This window comes from Setaria viridis, chromosome 4 (genome assembly GCF_005286985.2).
Source record: "Setaria viridis chromosome 4, Setaria_viridis_v4.0, whole genome shotgun sequence".
In the NCBI taxonomy this organism is placed as follows: domain Eukaryota; kingdom Viridiplantae; phylum Streptophyta; class Magnoliopsida; order Poales; family Poaceae; genus Setaria; species Setaria viridis.
In genome coordinates, this window is record NC_048266.2 from 22664841 (window position 1) to 22690220 (window position 25380).

The window sequence follows — 25380 nt, forward strand, 5'->3', positions numbered from 1 at the left end:
ATTTTCTCCTTAGACCTAAGATTGTCGCATGTAATCAAGATGTGGATCGACTTACTTAGGGGCTATCAAACGCTACACCGTAACAGGGTAGTTAAAAAGGTAGCTTTAAGGTTTGTCAAGAAGCATGCTGTGAGACATGGTCAATCAAGATGGGATTTGCCCCTCTCTGATTGAGAGTGATATCTCTGGGCTCCTAGAGTGATCGGATTCGAAAATGCATGGCCATGCTACGTATGGTTAAGAGTTAACCTACAAAGGGATTTCGAATCACAGGATCGAGAAAGAGCAATCGGCTTGAAGCTAGACAAAATATTTGGAGGCAAAGGGAATAGCATGTACATAATGTTGTGATGGTTCGTCTGATATGATCTTCGTGTGCGTATAGGAGTTGGCACGTCTTGCTAGATACCGCTACCGACTATTGGGCCGAGTAGGAGGACTCGGGCCATGTCTATACGTATCCGAACCCATAGGGTCACAAACTTAAGGGGCTGGAAGCCCAACTCGGATGTGATCCGAGTTGGATTAGGTTTAGAGGTACTAATGGGCCTCGGACCCAGAGGCCCGTTAGGAACCTCTATAAATAGAGGGGTAGGGGTGCCCTAGGGTTTACACCTTTTTGGCGAAACACATCTGTCGCGCCTCCCACGCTCTCGCCTATTGCAACTCGCTGATCTAGCAGTCCGGCTTTCGACGCTTCTTCCCTGCACGTGTGGATGTTGTGATACGAGGTAGGCTACACTAGCGCAAATCAAAATTTCTACCGCATAAAACCAGGAAGAACTGCCGTATAAGGATCACGGGATTACCACTCGACACACTACTGGTGCGGAAGATGTAGATTTGCGTCGATGCAGCGAAGACGATCAACGTAGTCATACATAGTCGATCAACGTAGTCGTACGTAGTCGATCATGTCAACGTCCAGCAGCTCCTCAGCAGCTCGTCCACGTGCAGCAAGATCACCCTCGTGCCGCGGCTCGTCGTCGGCTCATCGTGGCTCGTCGGTGGCTCGTCGAGGCTCGTCAGCGGCTCATCCAAGTGCTGCAGGCGCAACACCTCCAAGGTATCCACACGTGCAGGGAGGAAGCGTCGCAAGCCAGACTGCTAGATCCATGAGTTGCAACAGGTGAGGGCATGGGAGGCGCGGCAGGTGTGTTTCGCCAAAAGGTGTAAACCCTAGGGCGCCCCCACCCCTCTATTTATAGAGGTTCCTAACGGGCCTCTGGGTCCGAGGCCCATTAGTACTTCTAAACCTAATCCAACTCGGATCACATCCGAATTGGGCTTCCAGCCCCTTAAGTGTGTGACCCTATGGGTTCGGATACGTATAGACATGGCCCGAGTACTCCTACTCGGCCCAATAGTCGGTAGCGGCCTCTAGCAAGACGTGCCAACTCCTATACGCACACGAAGATCATATCAGACGAACCATCACAACATAATATACATGCTATTCCCTTTGCCTCACGATATTTGGTCTAGCTTCAAGCCGACCGCTCTTTCTCGATCCTGTGATTCGGAATCCCTTTGTAGGTTAACTCTTAACCGTACGTAGCATGGCCATGCATTTTCAGATCCGATCACTCGAGGGGCCCAGAGATATCACTCTCAATCAGAGAGGGGCAAATCCCATCTTGATTGACCATGTCTCATAGCATGCTTCTTGACAAACCCGAAAGCTACCTTTATAACTACCCTGTTACGGCATAGCGTTTGATAGCCACTAAGTAGGTCGATCCACATCTAGAATACATGCGACAATCTCAGGTCTAAGGACAAAGCATATATGTTGTTTAAAGAGAGAACTACTTCTCGTGTTGGGTCAGTCCTAGCACATGTCTCTACATGTGTCCACATTATTAGTTCAACATCTCCATGTCCATGACTTGTGAAACATAGTCATCAACTAATACATGTGCTAGTCTAATATTCATGTGTGTCCTCACATGATCCTGTGATTCGGAATCCCTTTGTAGGTTAACTCTTAACCGTACGTAGCATGGCCATGCATTTTCGGATCTGATCACTCGAGGGGCCCAGAGATATCACTCTCAATCAGAGAGGGGCAAATCCCATCTTGATTGACCATGTCTCATAGCATGCTTCTTGACAAACCCGAAAGCTACCTTTATAACTACCCTGTTACGGCGTTCTCTAGGAAAACCCCGTTCTGAGCGACAAACACTTTGCCTTCTGATCGGTTGTAGAAATAATATCCCAAAGTTTCCTTTGGATATCCCACGAAAATGCACTTATCCGACTTGGGTGTGATCTTGTCCGACTGAAGTCGCTTGACAAACACTTCACATCCCCAAATCTTTAGAAAAGACAAACTAGGAACCTTTCCAGTCCATATCTCATATGGTGTCTTAACTACAGACTTAGATGGTACCCTATTAAGTGTGAAAGCTGCTGTTTCTAGAGCGTATCCCCAAAATGACAACGGTAGGTCCGACTGGCTCATCATTATCGAACCATGTCTAACAAAGTTCGATTACGTCGCTTGGATACACCGTTTCTCTGAGGTGTTCCAGGTGGCGTAAGTTGTGGAACAATTCCGCAACTCTTTAGATGATTGCTAAACTCGTGGCTCAAATACTCGCCTCCACGATCAGATCGTAAGGCCTTAATTTTCTTGCCACGCTGATTTTCAACTTCATTCTGAAATTCCTTGAACTTTTCAAAGGTTTCAGACTTGTGCCTCATCAAGTAGACATAGCCATATCTACTAAAATCATCAGTGAAAGTTATGAAGTATTGGAATCCTCCTCTAGCCGTCGTGCTCATTGGTCCGCATACATCACTATGTACGAGTTCCAACAAGTCTACTGCTCTCTCAGGAAATCCTGTGAAAGGTGTCTTGGTCATCTTGCCTAGCAATCAAGCCTCACATGTCTCGTATGATTCAAAATCAAACGAAGTTAGAAGTCCATCAGAATGGAGCTTCTTCATGCGCTTTTCACTTATATGACCCAAACGACAATGCCACAAGTAGGTAGGACTCAAATCATTAGGCCGAGGCCTTTTAGCACTTACGTTACAGACAGGTGAACCATCAAGATTTAAAACAAATAATCCATTCACAATGGGTGCAAAAGCCATAAACATATTATTCTTAGAGATCACACAACCATTGTTTTCACTCGCAAATGAATAACCATCCTTCATCAAGCATGAAGGAGACAAAATGTTTCGACTTAAACTAGGAACGAAATAACAATTATTCAACTCCATAATAAATCCTGACGGGAGGTGGAGTTGCATCGTCCCGACGGTCAACGCAGCAACTCTTGCATTATTGCCCACGCGGAAATCAACTTCTCCTCTTTCCACGCTTCTACTTCTTATCATTCCCTGCATCGAATTGCAAATATGAGCAACCGATCCGGTATCAAATACCCAAGAATTAATAATTGTATCAGCGAGAAAAATGTTGTCTATAACATTAAAAACAAGCGTACCTGAGGTAGAAGTACTCTTACTTCCGCCATTCTTCAACGAAGCTAGGTACTGCTTGCAGTTTCTCTTCCAGTGACCAAGTTCATGACAGTAAAAGCACTCTTTGTCTGGAGCAGGTCCAGGTCCATGTCCAGCTTTAACCTTGGGCGTTGGGTTTGGCTTGGATGTTCCAGCCCTTCCCTTTTTCTTCCAAGAATTGCCCTTCTTCTTAAAGCTAGACTTGTTCTGTATAGCCATCACATGGCTGGTACTAGCGCTTTTCTTAATGTCTACCTCTGATGTCTTGAGCATACCACACAGTTCATTCAGACCCTTCTCCGTCCCATGCATATGGTAGTTCGAGATGAAGTTCCCATAGCTAGGCGGAAGAGATGAAAGAATGAAGTCAGTGGCCAACTCTTTGCCCATTGGGAAGCCCAGCTTCTCCAATCGCTGAGTGTAACCAACCATCTTGATTACATGTGGTCCTACTGGTGCGCCTTCTGCTAGCTTGCACTCCAGAAAGGCTTTGGACACATTGAACCTTTCAGTCCTAGCCTGTGTCTGGAACATGTCTTTGAGCGCCATGATCATATCGTGTGCCTCATGATTTGTGTCGAACTGCATCTGCAGCTCGGGTTCCATGCAAGCAAGCATAAGGCAGCTTACCTCAAGATTAGCATCAAATGCCTTCTTGTAAGCAACCTTAACGGCAGCTGATGCATCATCAGCAGGTACTGGTGGTAGTGGGGTGTCTAGAACATCTTCCTTTTTATCGGCCCTGAGAACAATTCTCAGGTTACGGATCCAATTCGAGTAGTTTGTTCCATTCAACTTGTCCTTCTCAAGGACCGAACGCAAAGCAAACGATGTGGTGGTGTTGCTAGGTGCCATTTAATCTACAATAAAAGTAATGCAAAATACACTAAGACAAACGTATCCATGATAGAGCAAATCACATTAAGCTATTTTAACAGAATCTACTCCCACTACAATCAATATCCCTCTATTGAAACTTAGTGATTCAGGATCCACAACTAACAAGTCTACTAGTGAGCTTTAGCATCACCGCTAGCAAACAAGGTAGATCGGTAAGCAACTTTTGCTAATCATATCACATATGACTCCTGTTGTTGGGTGACATCTCTATGTCTCGGCGCCCAACCTTTATGCCCCAAGGTCCTTAACCGTTAGGATAACCTTGTTAAGCAAACCAACCCTATGCGTGTAAGTGTCCGACACAAACCCGTCTAGTCAAGGAAAACTAGTGGTACCCTAATTTCATAGACCCACCACTAATTGTACAAGACATGGGACGGTGCAAGTTTTAGTTGGGAGGGCATGCTAACTTAAACTTTGTGAGGGATCGTTCTACTTCTAACATCACAGCATGCAGAAAGTAAAACATAAACAAAATAGCATTCACACAGTTGTGACACAGTATGGCCCGTTTTTCTTATGGTGATCTCCATCTCCATAGAATCTGTTCACCATGGTGATCTCCATCTCCATGTTCCATGTGCGCCATCCTCCTGGTGATGAGTCCTCCAAGAACTAGAACATGCTATTACGCCTAATAGCTAGTAAAGAAGCTAGTAATGAAGATTACATAGTTGCTTGGATCATCACAGATTGGTACGCAGACCATTAAATACAATAAAGTGACAACACATATGGCTCCTGCCGTGTTGCCGTACGCGCAACACGCAGGTCACGATTGAGTTACACACATGCATCACATACACAAAGGGCCATACTGATCACAAGATACATACATCCTGCAAAACAGAGTTAAGCGTCCTAACGTTCCAAACTTCGGATGCCCGAAACTCCATCTTCCAAGCCGAATTTGGGAAATCTAATTTCGCCGAAAACGGCAATGCCGTTGAATTTTATGTGTAACTTTTTCTGTAGATCAATTTTCATATAAAATTCGCCCCGATCCGAGATCGTACTGAAAAGTTACGGCTGATTTACCGAAGCATACGCATACGGCAAAAATCCTGACCCCGGTAGTAGATCCCATCTACTATTGTACATCTAATGCGCCTGGCGTATGACCCTGTATTTCGATTCAACCAATTATATTGATCTTCGCTCACTGCAACTGGAATTACGTGTATCACTTAACTCTGATGGCGGAAATCGACCGGTAGGAGTATGTCGTTACACTACCATTGCCGCAAGAGCACGAAACCAGGACATAGATCAAACTGAAAACTCGCATATCTCCATATGCACACATCCCGAATCCAAAACTAAACAGCTACGACTCTGATACCACTGTTGTGATACGAGGTAGGCTACACTAGCGCAAATCAAAATTTCTACCGCGTAAAACCAGGAAGAACTGCCGTATAAGGATCACGGGATTACCACTCGACGCACTACTGGTGCGGAAGATGTAGATTTGCGTCGATGCAACGAAGACGATCAACGTAGTCATACGTAGTTGATCAACGTAGTCGTACGTAGTCGATCATGTCAACGTCCAGCAGCTCGTCCACGTGCCGCGGCTCGTCGTCGGCTCGTCGTGGCTCGTCGGTGGCTTGTCGTGGCTTGTCGGCGGCTCGTCCAAGTGCTGCAGGCGCAACACCTCCAAGGTATCCACACGTGCAGGGAGGAAGCGTCGCAAGCTGGACTGCTAGATCCGCGAGTTGCAACAGGTGAGGGCGTGGGAGGCGTGGCAGGTGTGTTTCGCAAAAGGTGTAAACCCTAGGGCACCCCCACCCCTCTATTTATAGAGGTTCCTAACGGGCCTCTGGGTCCGAGGCTCATTAGTACTTCTAAACCTAATCCAACTCGGATCACATCCGAATTGGGTTTCCAGCCCTTTAAGTGTGTGACCCTATGGGTTCGGATACGTATAGACATGGCCCGAGTACTCCTACTCGGCCCAATAGTCGGTAGCGGCTTCTAGCAAGACGTGCCAACTCCTATACGCACACGAAGATCATATCAGACGAACCATCACAACATAATATACATGCTATTCCCTTTGCCTCACGATATTTGGTCTAGCTTCAAGCCGACCGCTCTTTCTCGATCCTGTGATTCGGAATCCCTTTGTAGGTTAACTCTTAACCGTACGTAGCATGGCCATGCATTTTCAGATCCGATCACTCGAGGGGCCCAGAGATATCACTCTCAATCAGAGAGGGGCAAATCCCATCTTGATTGACCATGTCTCATAGCATGCTTCTTGACAAACCCGAAAGCTACCTTTATAACTACCCTGTTACGGCATAGCGTTTGATAGCCACTAAGTAGGTCGATCCACATCTAGAATACATGCGACAATCTCAGGTCTAAGGACAAAGCATATATGTTGTTTAAAGAGAGAACTACTTCTCGTGTTGGGTCAGTCCTAGCACATGTCTCTACATGTGTCCACATTATTAGTTCAACATCTCCATGTCCATGACTTGTGAAACATAGTCATCAACTAATACATGTGCTAGTCTAATATTCATGTGTGTCCTCACATAATTGCAAATCAATTCAAGTAGCCTTTAATGGATATTCAATGAACACAATATACAAATCATGGATACAAATGGAATATCATCATCTCTATGATTGCCTCTAGGGCATACCTCCAACAGTGGATACCTTGGAGGTGTTGCGCCTGCAGCACTTGGATGAGCCGCTGACGAGCTACGACGAGCCGTCGATGAGCCACGACGAGTCGCCAACGAGCCACGACAAGCCGATGACGAGTCGTGGCACAAGGACGATCTTGCTGCACGTGGACGAGCTGCTGAGGAGCTGCTGGACGTCGACGTGATCGACTACGTGTTCGACTACGCTGATCGACTTTGCTGCATCGACGCGAATCTACATCTTCCGCACCAGTGCGTCGAGTGGTAATCCCGTGATCCATATACGATAGTTTTCCTAGTTTACGCTGTAGAAATTTTGATTTGCGCTAGCGTAGCCTACCTCGTAACCCAATAGAACCAAGGGTAGCACTCCCGCCGGCGCAAGCAGAAGAAATCCGCTTCAAAGAGGTAAGAGACTCATCACCCAAATTGGCCGATTTCCCTACTACCGTCGGCTAACCAATGCTTATTATTTTATCCTCTCGCAGGAACAAGATACTCCCAATAACAGTCTCTTCTCTTTCGCGGTCGCGCTTTTTGATGACGAGGAGGTCACTTCACGTCAAGTCATACTGAGCTCGATCCCCGATGATGTCTGTGCCAAACTTGAGAGCATACGGACCCTCCTTCAAGATGATATCGACCGATTAGTGGAGGACGCCTTGCCGATTCGGCAACTACTCAGTGAAATCAGAGGTCGAGTCCCAGAAGAGGCAGAAGAAGCCCTGGCACCCACCGCGTACATTGAATCAATGCGGATCCCAGTGTTCAGGGCTTTGCGCCACATGGCCGATCGCGCCAAGCTAGCTAAAGCTCGTGAGAAGGAAGATTCATACAAGCACCGAGCCCAAGAGGTTCATCATCGAATCAACTTCCTTGAATGTTCCCGCCCGGGTATTGTTGGTGCTATAGACCGCCTCAAGCGCCGAAGGGCAGAGCTCGCCAAGGAGATGGAGCAGGTGACCAAGGACATAGCCATCGAAGAGAAAAGACTCCAAGACCTCCCTTCTGTTATTGCCGAGCTAAAGCAAGAGAGGTAGAGCCTGGCCCACGAAGCAATCAAGCTCCATCGCCATATGCTAGAAGTCCCTAGATCGGCCAACGACGACCAGCGAACTTTAGACTCGGCCGATCAGGTTAGACAATGAGCGATTGTGGCTATTAATGCCCTCCTTGGATGAACTGTAAAAGTACTGGACGTTTTGTAAAAACATTAATGTCTTTTGACCGTTGATGTGCAGATCCAATCCTGACCCATCCTTCGTGGCGGCCTTTCATTTATTACCCCTTTTACTCTGATGGGACGTGTCTTACCAAACTCTCACCCCTTTTCTTTCTATAAGTACGAGACTCCGTATTCTTTCCAAGGGCATTCGCCTCGCTCATCCTCTTCTCTTCTAGTAGTTCATACCATCAGACTATTCACCAAAATGTCTTCTTCGTCTTCCTCCTTTTCCTCCTTCTCCGTCAACCAGGTATGAGATCCTCCTTCACCCTCCATCCCCGGTTCGACATTTTGATCAATTTGACGTCGAGTGGTTATCTGTCATTTTTTTCAGCCGAGACGCCTTAGTCCCGAACTGGAACGGGCAATTGAGATCATGCACTTCGATGAACCGTTGTCGCAGGAGGACAAAGATTTGATCAGAGCCCATCGCGAAGAACTCAGGGATCACGTCCCTGCTGAAGTCTAGAGGATCTGGAATCATATCAAAAGACGCCAACTGCTCAAGGCGGCCGCCAATCGAAAGGAGTCATCCACTCCCTCGCCCAGTCGCCCTTGGAGACGCTGCAACGGGAACGTCTCAACCACCGCTTGATTGGAGCCACCCTCTTCCTCGCCAAGTTGAGGCTGAAGCCGCGATGAAGGATTTGGAGGAAAGGAGCATCCGCCTCTTGATCGAGTTAGGTCGGGTAGAGAGGGAGCTTAAGAAAAAGCGTGGTTAATAGATGTGTTGGTACTTTTGTTCTAAGGGTGACTTGTACCGTGTCGGCCATGTACCCCGTTGTTTGTACCGAATAATAAATCGGCAAGATCAGACGAATGTTTTGTTCTTAAGACGATGTTATTTTGCATCGGCTATCAGATCTAATAGGAGTTGGCTGCACCATCTCGATACATTCCACCATTAGTTATGCATCGACCCATATACTAGGGTAGTACCTCTTCAGATATCTTCTGTTCAAGGCCCTTGTGAACTCCTCTCCTTCGATCGTTTCCAGTATATATGCATTTCCCGGGGTGCATCGGCCAATTTTGTACGGCCCTTCCCAGGTGTGCGACCATTTACCGAACTTGGGATCCTTGGACCCTATCGGCAGTACCAACTTCCATACCAAATCTCCTTGGGAGAATTGCTTGACTTTGACCTTCTTGTCGTACCACCTAGCCACCCTCTTTTTATTCTCCTCAATGCTGATCAGGGCCCTCAATCGTTGACCTGCCAAATCGTCGAGCTCTCCTTTCATGAGGAGGGAATAGTGATCGGCCGTCAACTAATATTGAAGCGATGTGCGTCTTGACCCCATCCTTAATTCCCAAGGCAACGCTGCCTCATGACCATACACCAATTGATAAGGAGATATTTTAGTGGCCCTGTGGTAGGCCATCTTGTAAGCCCATAAAGCCTCGGTCAAACACAAGTGCCACTTTTAGGTTGTTCCTCAATCTTCCTTTTGATCAACTTAATTATCCCCTTATTGGACGATTCAGCCTGGCCGTGAGCTTGAGCATAATATGGAGAAAAATTCAACAACTTGATTCCCATATCGGCAGTGAACTCCTCGAACTCTCCTGAAGTGAACATCGTCCCTTGGTTAGTTGTGATGGTTTGAGGGATACCGAAACAATAAACAATGTGGTCTCTTACGAAATCGACCATAGCGGCCGATATCACAGCCTTTAATGGGATCGCCTCCACCCATTTGGTAAAGTAATCAGTAGCTACTAATATGAACTTGTGTCCCTTGCTTGATGCAGGATAAATCAGTCCGATGAGGTCTATTCCCCAACCCCTGAATGGCCATGGCTTGATTATCGGATTCATAGCCGACGCTGGTGCACGTTGTACGTTGCCAAACTTCTGACAGTCCTGACACCCTTTATTATATTTGAAGCAGTCTTCGAGTATTGTCGGCCAATAATATCCGTTATTCCTAATCATCCACTTCATTTTATGAGCCGATTGGTGAGCCCCGCACACGCCTTCGTGGATTTCTCCCATTAGGATCTTTGCTTCTTCCGTCCCTAGGCATTTGAGCAGAACTCCGTCAATCGTTCGGTAAAACAAATCATCTTCGAGTAGTACATACTTTGTGGCTTGAAAACGCACTCGCCAATCCACTTTCTTGGACAGATCCTTCAAGTAATCGGCGATCTCCTTTCGCCAATCATCGGCCGCGAGTTCAAGAGTCATGGCACCTTGAATCGGCCAATATCAGGACGTGTGTTGGGCAAGCCTATTGGCCTCTTCATTATAGTTTCTCGGAATATGCTCAATAACCGCGGACTTGAATTTCTTTAAAAGTTGGAGGTAATCCTCGTAGTAAATTCTCAAGACATCATCTTTACATTTAGATCTTCCCATAAACTGATCTATGATGAGCATGGAATCCCCAACAATTTCCACAACGTCGGCTTTGATCTCTCTCAATAATTGAATGCCCTTCAGGATGGCTCGGTATTCTGTCTGATTGTTGGTTGCGGATACTTATATCGGCAAAGAGAAATCATAACTTACCCCCCGAGGCGATATGAGGACGATGCCAATTCCTGACCCGGCTCCACATGAAGAACCATCGAACTATAGAGTCCATGGAACTGGCTCAACAACAGCGACTTCTGGTCCACAATGCTGAGCTACGAAATCGGCCATGACTTGACCTTTAATGGCTTTGGCCGACTCGTATCTTAGGTCAAACTTTGACAGGGCCAAGATCCACTTTCTGATCCGTCCTTTCAAAATCGGCAATGACAGCATGTATTTTACCACGTCATCCTAGCATACGACTATGCACTTTGCCGATAACAGGTAGTGCCTAAGCTTGGTGCATGAGAAATAAAGACATAGGCATAGCCGCTCTACCGGGGAATATCTTGTCTCGGCGTCCAAAAGTCTTCTACTAACATAATATATTACCCGTTCCTTTCCTTCGAACTCCTGTACCAGCACCGATCCGATAGCCCGCTCATCGGCCGATAAGTATATTTTGAACGGTTTGTCAGCTTGTGGTGGGACCAATACAGGTGGCGAGATCAGATATTGCTTGATGTCTTCTAGTGCTTTCCGCTATTCCTCTTCCCACACAAATTCCTGGTCGGGCTTTAACTTCAATAACGGCGTGAAGGCTTGAATACGCCCAAACAAGTTGGATATGAATCTTCTGATAAAGTTAACTTTGCCGATTAGGGATTGCAACTCAGTTTTGTTCTGTGGGGCCACAACCTTATTGATGGCCTCTATGATTTTTTGGTTGACTTCTATCCCGCGCTCATGAACCATGAATCCCAGAAATTGCCCGGCCGATACGCCGAATGCATACTTGTTCGGGTTCATTTTCAACCCATGCTTCCTTGTGCACTCCAATACTTCTCGCAGATCAGCCAGATGCTCTTGATGCCCTTTTGATTTGATTACGACATCGTCGATGTAGATTTCCACCAGGACGCCAATGAGCTTGTGGAAGATGTAATTCATAGCCTGTTGATATGTAGCGTCAGTGTTCTTTAATCCAAAGGTCATTACTACCCACTCGAATAAACCGAGGTGGCCCGGGCACCTGAAAGCCGTTTTCAAAATATCTTCTTCGGCCATTAATATTTGGTTGTACCCAGCATTACCATCCATAAAACTGATGACTTTATGTCCCGTGGCGGCATCTATCAAAACATCGGCTGTCGGCATTGGATACCCATCCATCGGCGTAGCCTGATTAAGGTTCTTGAAGTCAATGCATACGCGCAGCTTTCCATTTTTCTTGTATACGGGTACAATATTAGAGATCCACTCGGCGTAACGGCACTGCTGAATAAATTTTGCTTCAATCAGTCTTGTAATCTCGGCCTTTATATCAGGTAGAATTTAAGGATTGCATTGTCGTGCGGGCTGCTGATATGGCCGATATCTTGGCTTTATAGGCAACCGGTGTTCAACAATGGACTGGTCTAGACCAGGCATCTCATGGTATTCCCAAGCAAAACAATCTTTGAATTCTTTTAATAAATTTATCAATTTACACTTATATTCGGGATCCAGGTTAGCACTAATGTATGTCGGCCTTGGTTTGGTGCTATCACCTAAATCTATCATCTCTAATGAATTGGCCAACGTAAACCCGTGCCCCAGCTTCCCATCTTCTCGGACGAACTGATCCATCTAATCTGAATCCTCAGAGCCGACTGCTCGGATTGGCTGTAGGCCAAAATCGGACACTTTCAGGAAATCAGTGTCCCAAGTTCTTCCGAATATGCACTTGACGTGTTCGCAGCTCCACTGCTGCGTATCGACCGTAGCAACACTGTAGGCGGAATCGGCAGTGACTATCTCGATGTTGTCGCCGACCCATTGTACGAGGCATTGGTACATTGTAGACGGGATGCAGCAATTCGCGTGTATCCAATCGCGTCCGAGGAACATATTGTAGGACCCTTTGCCATTAATAACAAAGAAAGTAGTGGGAAGGGTCTTACTGCCAATGGTGAGGTTGACGCAGAGTGCCCCGCATGCGGGAGACACGTTGCCCTCGAAGTCCTTGAGCATCATGTCCATCTTGGTTAGGTCTTCGTCGCTTTTACCCAGCTTCCGGAACATGGCATATGGCATGATGTTGATTGCAGCGCCTCCATCTACTAGTAGCCTAGTGACAGGTCGACCGTTGATGTGTCCTTTGAGGAATAGTGCCTTGAGGTGTTGCCATTTTTTATCTTCGGGTTTCTCAAAAGTGGTTGTCATTGGCTCCAGAGCCAATTGTGCCATCTGTTCCTCCATCTTCGTCGTGTCGTACCTATCGGCGGGAGCCATGAACTCCAACGGCAAGATGAACACCATGCTAACGTTAGCTGCCGATTCCTGGTTGCCATCATCCTCATTGTTGTTTCTTTTGGGGCGCCAGACTCGAGACCTGTCGTCTTTCTTATCCACCATCTGCCTCTGCTCTTCTTCCTGTTGTTCCCATTGGCGTAGGCATTGGATCCTTCGTTTTTGGGATTTGGTCAATCCATCAGGGCACCACCTGGGGTTCACCAGTTTGGCCGGCGGTCTGGTGCGCTCCCAGTCCGGTTCCCATCCTAGGGGGTTTTCATCTGACACCCTGGCGTCGGCCATCTCCTCTAGCCGATCATGTGCACTGACTCTGCCCCCTGGTCGGTCGTGCTGGTCAGACCTGCTGTGGTGGAACCGCCCAACTTAAGCTGGTTTAAGTGCGCCTAATCGCTGTTAGAACAGCAATCATCCGAAACGCACCTAAAACAGCATAAGTCCGGTAGTCCGTCGAGTGTCCCTAGGACTCCTCGAAGGATCCACGATGTGTCTCATAGCCATACATCAGGATAATATCCGCGATGGGATAATATCAACAAACATTACATTTTTACATACATAATTAAGAGGTACGAGTTATTACAAGACATAAGTTGAGACAAACTTAGTGATGCAGTGTTAGACAAGCTCTAAGATTAAACATAAACAGTTCAGAAGAAGATGCGTCGATAAACGATTTTCTAGAGTATTGTGAGTCTCAGGTCAATACTCTAGGTCTTCGGGGTCTCCTCCTCGGTAGCTTCCGGTGGAGCTTCTGAAAGATAACCACAAGGGGAAAAACCCTGAGTACGGGGTACTCAGCAAGTCTTACCCGACTAACCAATATAATAGTTTTTCTTTGGAATGCATGTCAGCCTTTGGGTGTGCTTGGTTGACACAATTTTTGACGAAAAAGCTTACTACGAGTGAGGCCTTAGTTTTATCTTTTATTTTAGTTAAGTCATTACCTAACCATTCTAGATGATAACAAAAGTAAAAGCAATCACAGCTGTTAAATCATACAGTACTTGGCAACAGGAGATTTTATATCACATGAGTTTATACTACGATGCTCAACAGTGATCAAGTGCATTCATAACCGAGAATTGCGGCGATCCGGATCTAATACATCCTGCAGGAGAGTACCCCGATCACCAGCATTATACGACTGTCCAGATCGTACTAGCAACCTCTCGATTAGTAAAGTCAATGATTAGGAATACAACTACCGGACCCAGGGATGCACCCCCACATGGGACCCCACGTCTGGCCTGATCTCCATGTGAGTTTCAGGCTACACCCCTGCCAATCTCCAGCACGTCAAATGCGGGTACGAAGCATTCCTGATCATAGAATTTACTAACCTACTGGGCTTTACTGGTCCCATACCCAGTAAGTGATCAGATGTTTATCACTTGATCAGCGGTTAAGACACGGATCGGTCCTCAACCAGATTAATTTAGCAGACAGAACTACATCTCTAGCTTCTGTCTGGTTCTATATTCCAAACTATCCTTCATAAGCAACATGTATGACTTAAGAGTTTTCCTTAAGGTTGGTAAACCAATCATGTAAGCAAGTAAGCAATTCTAGACTTGGGTAGTTTCTAGGATTTGAACAAGTGGCAAAGATGTCCTTAAATCAAGGCAGGATCATACACAAGCATAGGTTTCATTCAACTCCTAGACTTAGTGCATACAATAAACAAATAACCTATAACTAGTCACATGAAATAACGACTCCAAAATAGATAGGTATAAATGCACCAGGGCTTGCCTGGGATCAACAAGGTTAGTTCTTCGGAAAACTTCTTTATTAAAAGAGGTACTCCACACTTCGCGAACGCTGTCCATCTCCAGCTGAATTCCATGAATTCCACTTCAGGAGTTGTGACGTCTACGATTCAGTATATGCAAGAGTTAGAGATGCAAAACTTTGTGAATACAAGACTATACAACTTTCCTTCATGATAAAGTTGCAAGCCAACAAGGACTATACAATTTATCATGATAAAGTTGCAAGCCAACACACAAAAACCCCAAAGATTAACCCACCATTTTTATTTCCTTTACTAGGCCTACCTTAGACCTTTTATTTTATTTTTAAAAGCATTATAATAATTTTCTAATCTCAAAAATCTAATTCCTAAGAATTAATAATAATTTGTGGATAATAAAGCATTTTTCAAGTTTTATACATTTTATAAAGATTAAGTATTTATTTAATTACCTTAAAAGGAAGGCATTAAATAAATACCCGAATTGTTATTATTTTTCCTAGGGTTTAAGAATTTTAATGCATAAAGGAAAATAAAACAATCCTAATAAAATTGGTTTCACTAATTTTGGACACTTCTAGAATTTCCTGTGAATTAAATGGTGAAAATAGCATTTAATCTATTTATCTAATAAAAGAAAACCTAAGATTTAATAAAAACCCTCGGCCCAAATTTTTCTTACTCAACCTTCTTTTACCCACCATTACTTCCACCTAGGGCCTATCCGGTCTCTTATTCTTCTTCTTCTTTTCTTCCCTGACGCGTGGGGCCCACGGCCTATCTTTTCCTTGGGCCGAAACATGGCCTGCCAGCCTTTTAACCTTCCACGCGTGGGCCTCCTTGCTTGGGCCGGCTTCCTCTTCTCTCCTCTTTCTCAACCGCGACCGGCCCACCTTCTCTTTTTCTTTTTCCACTCGATCGGCCTGCTAATCCGGCCTAAGGTCCCCCTTTCACCCGCCGGCCCACTTTCTTCCTTCTTCACTTCCCCCTGGGCCGCACGGCCCATTTTTCTTTCCGATCAGCGGACAGCCCACCGGATCTCCCTTCCTCCTTTACACCGCGCGGCTAGCTGGGCCAATTCTTTCCCTTGGCCCAAGACGGCTGCCGGCTTTCTCCTTTTCTCCCGCTCCACCTGGGCCTCCCCCTTTTTTTTTTTGTCGCACGGGCCGGCCGGGCTGGCATTCTTCTTTGGCCCAAGACGTCGCTGGCCCTTATCTTTTCCTTCTTCTCCTCACAACTCCCTGGCGCCTGGTTTCTTCTTCCTTGCGCCAAAACAGGGGAGCACGCCGGCGGGCAAAACGGGACGGGGTCCCGGCCAACGGCGGCTTGCCGGCAGCCGAGCCGACCGGGGCGGTGGCGCCCCAGGCCAGGCGCACCTGCGCCCACCGCCAGCTCGCCGGGAGGCGGCCCGAGCCGACCCCTCCACGGGCGGCTGCGGCTTGGCCAACCGCCGGCCATGGCGGCGCACGGAGGCGGCACGAGGACGACCGGCGGCGCACTCTACGGCATCCACATGACCCAACCACCCCCTAAACCCGATCAAACGAGTGAAAGAAGGGGCGGTGCGGAGGGCTCACCGGAGGACAGTGGTAGCGGCGGGCGGACCGGTACGGCGGTGATTCGGAGCTTCGACGGCGAGGAACTATTGAACGGAGCAGCGTGGGGCGTTGAGGAGGAGCTTGCAGAACCTCGGGTGGGTGGAATCGCAAGGAGAAGCGGCGGCGTGGGTGAATTGGTCGGCGGCGACACTGATTTGCTTGAGCTCGGTTCCTGGCGATGTAAAACGGCGGGATGAAACGGATAAGCGCGGGGATAGCGATGTCGTGCTCTTTCACCGTGCATGCGTGCCACCTCGACAACCTGAACGAGCGCGGACGTGGCCGTCGTACTGGCCGATCGTGCGCGAGAGCCGGCGACGGCACGACTCTGCCTGTTGCCTCTGTTCTGAGTGTTCTTAGTTCTTCTTTTCAAAACGATCTGTTCATCCCTCCATTTCTTAAGATATTCCATCTCAACTCGTAGAACTCCCTTAAGCAATCTTGTAGATTAATCCGAGCACTACATTTGATAGATTGGCCTCCAACCGAATTAAGCACCCTAAGGTCGAGATTTCGGAGCTCCAAGCTCCTGTCACTCTACTGTCAACTGAATTTTCGGATTCAGTTTCGACAGTCTTCCAATGTGGTCGTTTACCCTTCTTTGGCACAAATTTCAGTAGCCCAATTGTATTCCATATAGGTCAACCACTCCCTATTTGTGTTCTACAACTAATAAGGATTCCATTTTGCACCAGAAAACATATAACCTTTGCACTGGATTTTCCTGAAATTTGCTCCAAATATTGCTAGTCAACACTGTTTTCAGACTTAGAATTTACGCAGCTCAAGAGTTGGCCGAAATAGTTAGAGTGCTGACTTTGAGCTTTGATATAAATTTGATTCTTTCGCTATCTCTGAGCAACAACACCTTATTAAACATGTCCAAGGATCATACTTCACCGCTGTCTAGTTGCCTTTGCTCACTTACTTGAAAAATTGGGCAGAATTCGGTTTCAAAAATAGATACTCATCATGTTTTCCAGACTTAGAATTAATTCGGCAAGGAGCTCGAAATCTGCTCAATTGCTGACTTTTGGCTCCAATTTGAATTCAAACCTTCCACTTTCTCTGGACAACAACTATTCATTTACCTTCTCCATAGTCCATATTACACTAATGTCCAAAAACATCTGCTTACTTTTAAGGAAATTTCTCCAGAAATTGGTTCTAAAGTCAGGTACTCAATACCAATTTCAGACTTAACCAAATTCCAGCAAGGTCGCCTATTATGACAAAGTGCCAACTTTAGGCCTCTATTTAAAATGGCTCCCTCTGCTATTCCTGATCAACAACACCCAAATTTTGGAGTCCAAAGTTGATACTTCAACATGGTATAGTTTCCCTGATTTACTTATTTGAGAAATTTATCAGAATTCACTTTCCAACATGGACTCTGAACTGTTTTTCTGATTTCTTGTTTTCGGACGGTGAATAGTAAACGTAGTTTTTCATTTCCTTCTCTGATTTCTTTTGAGTGCTTAGGATCAAATATTATTCCAAATTGTTGACCCTTAAGTTCAACTCATCTTTACACTTCCATTCTATATTTTTGCCGAATTTTTCTGAATTTCAAATTCAAAATTCAAATTTTGGCCAAATTTGACCCGAAATTGATTTTCGGTCAATTCCTTTTTCTTTTCTTCTCGAATTGCTTCCAATCCTTCAAAGTCACTCTGATGACTAAACTGGCGGGTGTTACACCTACTCCCCGGCCAATCATACTGTTCACGTCTGCTCTTTGGCCGATCATACCGGTCAACTCTGCCCCCCAGCCGATCACACACTGAAAGGCGCCGATCCTCTTGCTCGCACCAGTTTCTGCTGATTGGCTCTGATCCTTTGTCCCTGGAGCGGGACCTCTTGAACGGGCGATTACCGCGATATGGACCGCTGCACTCCGGGCAATTATCAGCCGATGGCAACATGAGGTTATTTTCCCAGCAATGGATGAAAAACGGGCATCGCCAATGATCTTCATGTCGCCGCATTATTTCTTCGCGATATCTCGAACTTTCCTGCTGCCGCTGATATTTGTTGAGCAAGAATTGGGAGGTAATAGGTCTACGCGGTCTTTCCGATCCTTCACCCTCATCGTCAACCCGTCTCTCCCCTTGACGTCTTCGACCGTAGCTTGATTCCTGGGGTCCACAGCGCCACTCCTTTTAGCCAATTCCGACGTTAGCACCTTGGTTTGAAGTGCGTTTCTTCCCGTATCAACCATGTTAGTGGGGAAAGGGTGCTGATCAATTTTCATTGGCTTTGGTGGCTTTGTCAGGACCTCGAACTTGAGCCTGCCTTGCTCGATGGCCGATTGTATCTGCTGGTGGAAGATTTTGCACTCGTTTGTGTCGTGGGACGTGGCATTGTGCCATTTGCAATACTTCATCTTTTTTAGCTGCTCGACCGATGGGATCGTATGATAAGGTGAGAGTTTGATCTGCCCCTCTTGGAGAAGGAGGCCTTGGAATGCGATGTTGGCCAGCTGCGCATCGGTCAGGACTAGGGTGTAGCATTTGTTTCCGACTTCCCTGAACCTTTGCACATAATTGGTCACGAGCTCATCGCTCCTCTGCCTGAGATTGGTCAAATCTGAGAGCTTCATCTCATGGACTCCCACGTAGAAGTATTTGTGGAACTATTTTTCCAGGTCAGCCCAGGTGACGATGGAATTGGGCGGTAGCGTAGTGAACCACTGGAAAGCCGACCCGAACAGGGACGATGAGAACAGACGCACTCGCAGAGCATCCTGTGTAGCTGCCTCCCCGCATTGGATGATGAATCTGTTTACGTGTTCTACAGTTGAGGTGTCATCCAGCCCCGAAAACTTAGTGAAGTCGGGAACTTTGCACCGATGGGGAAACGGTAGTAGATCGTAGGCAGGCGGGTATGGCGTTTTGTACGTGTAAGTTTGTACCTTTGGCTTCAACCCGAATTGATCTTGAAACACCTCTGCTATCCCCGCCGTCCAGTCTACTTGTTGCTGATGAATTACTGGCTGGGGAATCGGCACATGTTGGTGGATCGGCGGTGGGATGACCGGGTGATGAATCAAAGCGTGCGGCGGATTCTGCGGCAACGTGGCCGGCTGAGTGGTTGACATTTTATGGCGCAGCGAACCGGCCATCTCATCGTACAGTATCATTGGCGCCGCACCTCGGAGTGCCTCAGCAGCGTCTGCCCCCCTTTCGATTTCTGACGTCGGTCGGGTGGCCGACTGGAATGGTGCCTGGATCGGAGAGCCTCCATAGCCGGCCGATTGATCCAAAACGGCTGCTGTCGATGGTGCCCCCCAAGGCACTGAGTTTGATGGCAATGATTGCACGGAGGAAACTTGAGCAGGCTGCAGCAGTGCTTGTGATTGAAAACATGGCGCACCGTTGTATCCTGGATGCATTGAAGGCAGTGAAGTGTTGTGTCCTCCATGCTGTGTCGGCATCGGCTGAGGAGCCGATTGAGATGTGCCCGGTAAGCTCCTAACTAGGGCTGCGATGGGTCGGGCGTACGCCGGCCCCTGATATCCTTGAGATACGCCGTTAGCCAGGGAGCTGATGACGGCATTGTACACCGTGTTGGCCATCACCGGGGATTGATCGATGAAGGCCTGGTAGACAGACTGTTGGATCATGTCGGACATCTTGGCCGAATCCTCAGCGATGGTGATTTGGCGGGGAGTCGGAAAAGGAGCTTTCTTGACGGTCTCCCCGCTCCTGGTACGACTGAAAGATTGCAAACATGTTTTCCGGTATTGTTCCATTTGATTTGCCAACTCTTCTTTCTAGTCATCCTTGAGATCTGCTTTCGTCACCTCGATGACGTTGTCTTCGAAGATCTCGATTGCTCTTGACATGGTGGATGTTGAGGTGGTCCCACCGGGCGTGCCAAAAGTATGTTGGCGCTAAAAGTCAGCCGATTGACCCTCAGCGTTGGACACACGACCTGGGAGAATCTGCTTAGCTCCTGTTCGGGTGATCGCCCTGGTGCTGTTCGCGCGGCGTGCCAGCCAATCTGACCTGTTGATTGGCAAGGAAGAAAACGTGTAAAATTCCAGGGGTTCCGATCGGCTAAGGTTCCGATCTCGAAAAAGCGTATCAGCGAATCGGCCGATTTGCTATATAAAGATAATCGGCTATGGTACAGCCGACAATCACGTAGTGATTGCGAAGAAAACTACTAAGAGTAGACTAAACAAAGCTACGGAAGCAACACTTAAAATAGATCTAATCGGCTTATGCGATAATCATGAATGAAAAGTAACAAAAATAGAGTTGATAGTTCAAACCTCAAGCTGGATAACTGGTGATAAAACTAAAACAATAGATAAAACCTATAACTCTAGTAAATATCGATAACTTGTGAATATCTAAACGAAATAACGGCGATGCGCCAAAAGTTAAAGCTTAAATGTTACTCGATAAACGGAACTTAAAGAATCGGCCGGAGATCGTGTCGATGCAGCCCCGCCAACCCGTACGAACTTGTGAAAGAAGAAAAGTATTGGCGAAGTCGCCGACTTGAAAGTAAAGTACAAGGAAATAGTAGACTGTTGTATTGATTGATGTGTTATTTACAAATCTCTAAAGATAGCTATTTATAGCCTGTTACAATCAATTTTCTAACCGACTAGGATCTATCTCTAATTTTAAATAAAAACGAATATTTACAAGTACAACTCGGTTGGTTATCGTACTCCCATGGGCCAATCTTTCTCTATCTTCTTTCTCTAATCCACTTTAAGCCCATATTGGCCCAATCGCTCCAGCCTTCCAATCGGCCGATCTCCATCAACTCCATCCGCCAAAACACTGTAGCGCCAATCGGCTGATTCCTAGTCGTGACCTTTCAATCTGCCGCATCGGCCAATCCTTTCTTCCCTTGGTGTCGATTTCATGCGTGTCAAAATCTGGCGTCAACAAGTTGGTAAGCATATTACCTGATGTTAATAGGTACAGTGGTTAGAGTGCTGGAACGTCAAACACGTGTAGAGATACACCATGTAGAATGTCATCTTGGCAAAGTCATCATTGCCGACAATCATGTGCCTCGATGTATCCTGTGATCTGCTGAATGTGGTCAAGAAGAAGCCCCTTGCGGGTAATCTCTTTATGACTTGACTTCCTTATAAGCAGTTTAGGAGATCAGGAAAATTCGATTGCAGCCAGTGGCGCCATTTCTTCTAGCCACTACTATGTTGCTCATGCTGTTGCTGCGACCCGATCCTTGGGTAGGAGATGGAAATGTTGCAATGGCTTGCACTTGGCAGGAGATGCAAATATGGGAACTGCAGTTGAGTCTGGTAAGTATGCACTGGCACATGCTGATCTGCAAGGGGATGGACACCCACCAGAGGCTTGGAATGTGTGATGCCATCCATGATTTGCCTGCGCAGTCCTGCAAGTGCGGTGGCTTGATCATTACCCATGTTATGCATGCATGAGCTGCCAGGAGAATGTAAAGGCGGTGACTTTGGGCATGACGTGGGGGGTCGTGTGGGGGTTTGACCGTGTGAGGTTGATGTCGGTGATGGAGGGAGATCAAGGGCAATGATGTCTTTACAAGATCGCATGAAGAGAGGATTAAGTACCAGATGTTTTTTTTCATAGAATTCCTATGCTATTTCCTATTTTAACCCGCCGAGTTAGGAAGGTGATATTATATAGTCTGTATAATAGGATTGGATAATTTTGTTTTGGCTCCTATTATATAGTCTTTATACATATATTTCAGTTACTTAATCAATAGATGAATTTTTATACCTCTTAATTCAATAAACAAGTTAAAATTTAAGTTGCAAATTGCATTCCTTTGGCATTGTACTATTCATGTTCTACATAAAAGAATATTCAATCATATGGTTTTCGGTGCACATTTCAGACTTTATAAAGGAACATCAAGTATTATGTATGCAAGTTCTTGACTTAAAAGCCAACATATTGGTCCTGTTTGGAACAACTTAAATCTTGCTTATGGCCAAAATAAGCTGAAACTACTAGCCAAACGGGACGCTTTTTTGCAGCTTCTCCTGGCCGCGCTTCTCCCTACCGCTCCCATTTGTACTAAAACGCAGAAGTTGGATTAGACCTGCTTATCAGAGAAGCAGTTTTTCCATATTAGTGCAGCTTATTTGAGAAGCGCTTCTCCCGACCGTTGTACCAAACAGGGCTATTATCTGGTATTTGTTCAGAATATCTGGTTACCCAAAAATATCAAAACCTATTTCTGCACACCGTTCCTTAATACACAATCATTTTTTCTGATCTTGTAAATCATTAATGATTTAATGTGACAAATGGATTTTTGTGTAGTTTACCATGCAACTGTTCTTTGCAGTCTTCTTGATGTACCTTGTTGTGGTATTATTGTCAAGTTGCCAATCAGTTTTCTACAATGCTGGTTAATTCCTTTTTATGTACAGGATCAAATAATGAAGGGCAGAATGGCTTGAAAGGTCTTTCAGAGATGGTTGCTGACTTGGTAATGTGGAAGAATGTTGCGATAGATCAGCATTTTGGTTTGGCTCGAGATCCATGCTTTTCATCTCGTCAACTTTTTCAAGAGGGTTAAACATTAGGCATGTGCAATTTGTGTTGTATTTTATCGGGATATTGTTCCACAAGTTACATATTATAAATATAGTGTTTGATATTGGCTTCTAACTTGCAGTCCAATCTCAGTGGGCTGCCACTTTGGTGTTATGATCTTAGGCTTAGCTTTCTTCAAGGATTCTGTATTTCAGAGGTACAATTTGGTAACCTTTTACATCTTTGCTAGTTCCGTGAATTATTGTGTTTTTGAATTTTCATCCTCAAACTGTAAGACAGCGGGAACCTGTAAGACAATTCCAGTTGACCGAGGAAGATGTACTGCATGCTGTCCAAGCGGTTTTGCCAGTTGCTAACACTCTCTTATCTATGACCTAACTGGTTTTTAAAGGTGAACCGTCAATGACTCTCAAAGTAAGCCTTGCATTTGATTTATTGCTTTACTTTCTTGAGAAAAATGATAAGGATTTCATTAAATGATTACATGATATCTGATTCCTGAAATCTTAGGTGTTTCCTCTTCTTCTATTTGGTGCTAAATTTGGTCATCTGCTAACAATACAGAGGCTTTTGGCAACAGGCATGATTGAATTGGAAACAAGAGTCAAATTTTCGAATGGTATATCATCTTAAGTATGATGAAAAGTTGGGAGTACTTGCAGAATTTTTTTGTTGTTTTACACTTCCAAAACTCTATAGTTGCTATTCCAGTCAGGTTCACACAAAAGGTAGGTAACATTGCCTATTTTGCTTGATGTGCCTTGTAAATGTTCAGAATCATTGCTTGTGTTTACAACCAAATGCTTCCTGGACAAGATTCTAAATGCATGGAGATCCTGTCCACGCAAGAAGCTTGTTATGACTGTTGCAGTGACTACCTTCTGGAACTTGATTAGTCTGAAGACACACATCCTTGCAGGTATGATGTTTATAGTTTGTTTGGCTGAAACAACAAGCTCATATTAGCTGCTTAGATAATCCTTATAATGGTGCCGTAAGATGTAATATCTGAACACTGTTATCTTGTTAAGCACCTTGTCATATGGGTTTGCTCCATTGTAGGATCCAGAAAACTGAAAGTTATGGCAGTGGCTAGGTCATACTCGAGGAATTTGCGTTAGGTAGAGAAGTACTGTAAATACCAAACCACCAACAGTTATTTACTCAATTGCAAATAAAGAGAAGCTTAAATTTTGCACGATCATGAAAACTGGGTATGGTTATTTTTATTTTGATATGATGCCTCTTATATACTGGTGATGTGATGCCTCTTATATATCTGAAAGACAGAAACATATACTGAAGGTCATGGTGACCATGACAGCAAGCTGAAACCTCAAAGACACAATAGAGCTGCACATCATTTCATTTAGAAGAATAGGACGAAGTACAAGAAAACCCCTACAAACAGCGTGCGCTCAGACACTCACAAAGACACATACACAGTTACACACACTGTCACTGGCTCAGGCTTAGAACAAAGGCACCATTAAGAGGAAAGTATCTATGATCAATACAGGAATTAGACTAAAACAGCTAGATTATCCAGCAACAAAAGCTTTGAGCTCCTTGGATCCTGCAGTACACCAGAGAGGTCCCTCATCTGTAATTGTCTGAACCAACAAATTAACATTTGGGGTGGCGCCTTTTAAAACAAACTCATTGCGATGCTTCAATATTTCCGAAGCCAAAAGAATGATAAGAGAATTGAGAACTTTTTGTAGATGCTTGTATTGACATCAAGGGTGAATTTATCTCCAAAATTTACTAATGGTGCCATAGTTATATTTGTTAAATCTATATACGTGTTAAAATTAATTGTAAAGTTCTGTTTCTAGGATCATGATTATTTCCACAATAACATTCTTTAGAGATTTGGAAAGTACTTAGAAGCACACATGTAGCTCAAATCGATGATGTGTTGTGCCAGTGTAGATATGTGGCTTAAGCATCAAACAAATCAACATGAAAAGTCCCTCAAAATTATGTGTTTTTATAGATTATTTGTTCTGTATTGTAGTTGGAACTTAATCAATCTTATAGTTAAAAAGGGGTCTTATGTGATTACTACCTCTTCTTTTTATTCAGTGTTTGTTAGTGCCATATGTTAGGATCTGAATTGTAACTCTCATCGAGAGGATGGCACTAGAAAGAGTTGGGGCAATTTTCTGGGTTTTCTTTCCACAATACCATGTCCAACCAAGGGTTAGGAATACATATTTATAGCTGGCCTAGCAGCCAACCAGCCAAGCATCAAGCCATATGCTAGTATAAGATGCCTTTGATGCTGTCCTATCTAGTCTAAGATGCCTAGGACTGTCCTACCCTAAAAGCAGTCAACAAAGTGGTGCTGCAGCAAGCATATGCTGCAGCCCCACTGTCCTCCAGTCAACAAAACAGCTGCAG

At 45.5% G+C, this 25380-nt stretch overlaps 1 pseudogene; it reads left to right on the top strand.

The window, feature by feature from the left end:
* The window catches only part of LOC117853532 (reticulon-like protein B18), a 38007-nt pseudogene extending 13912 nt beyond the window's left edge, over positions 1-24095 (top strand).
* Positions 24096-25380: the final 1285 nt, after the last annotated feature.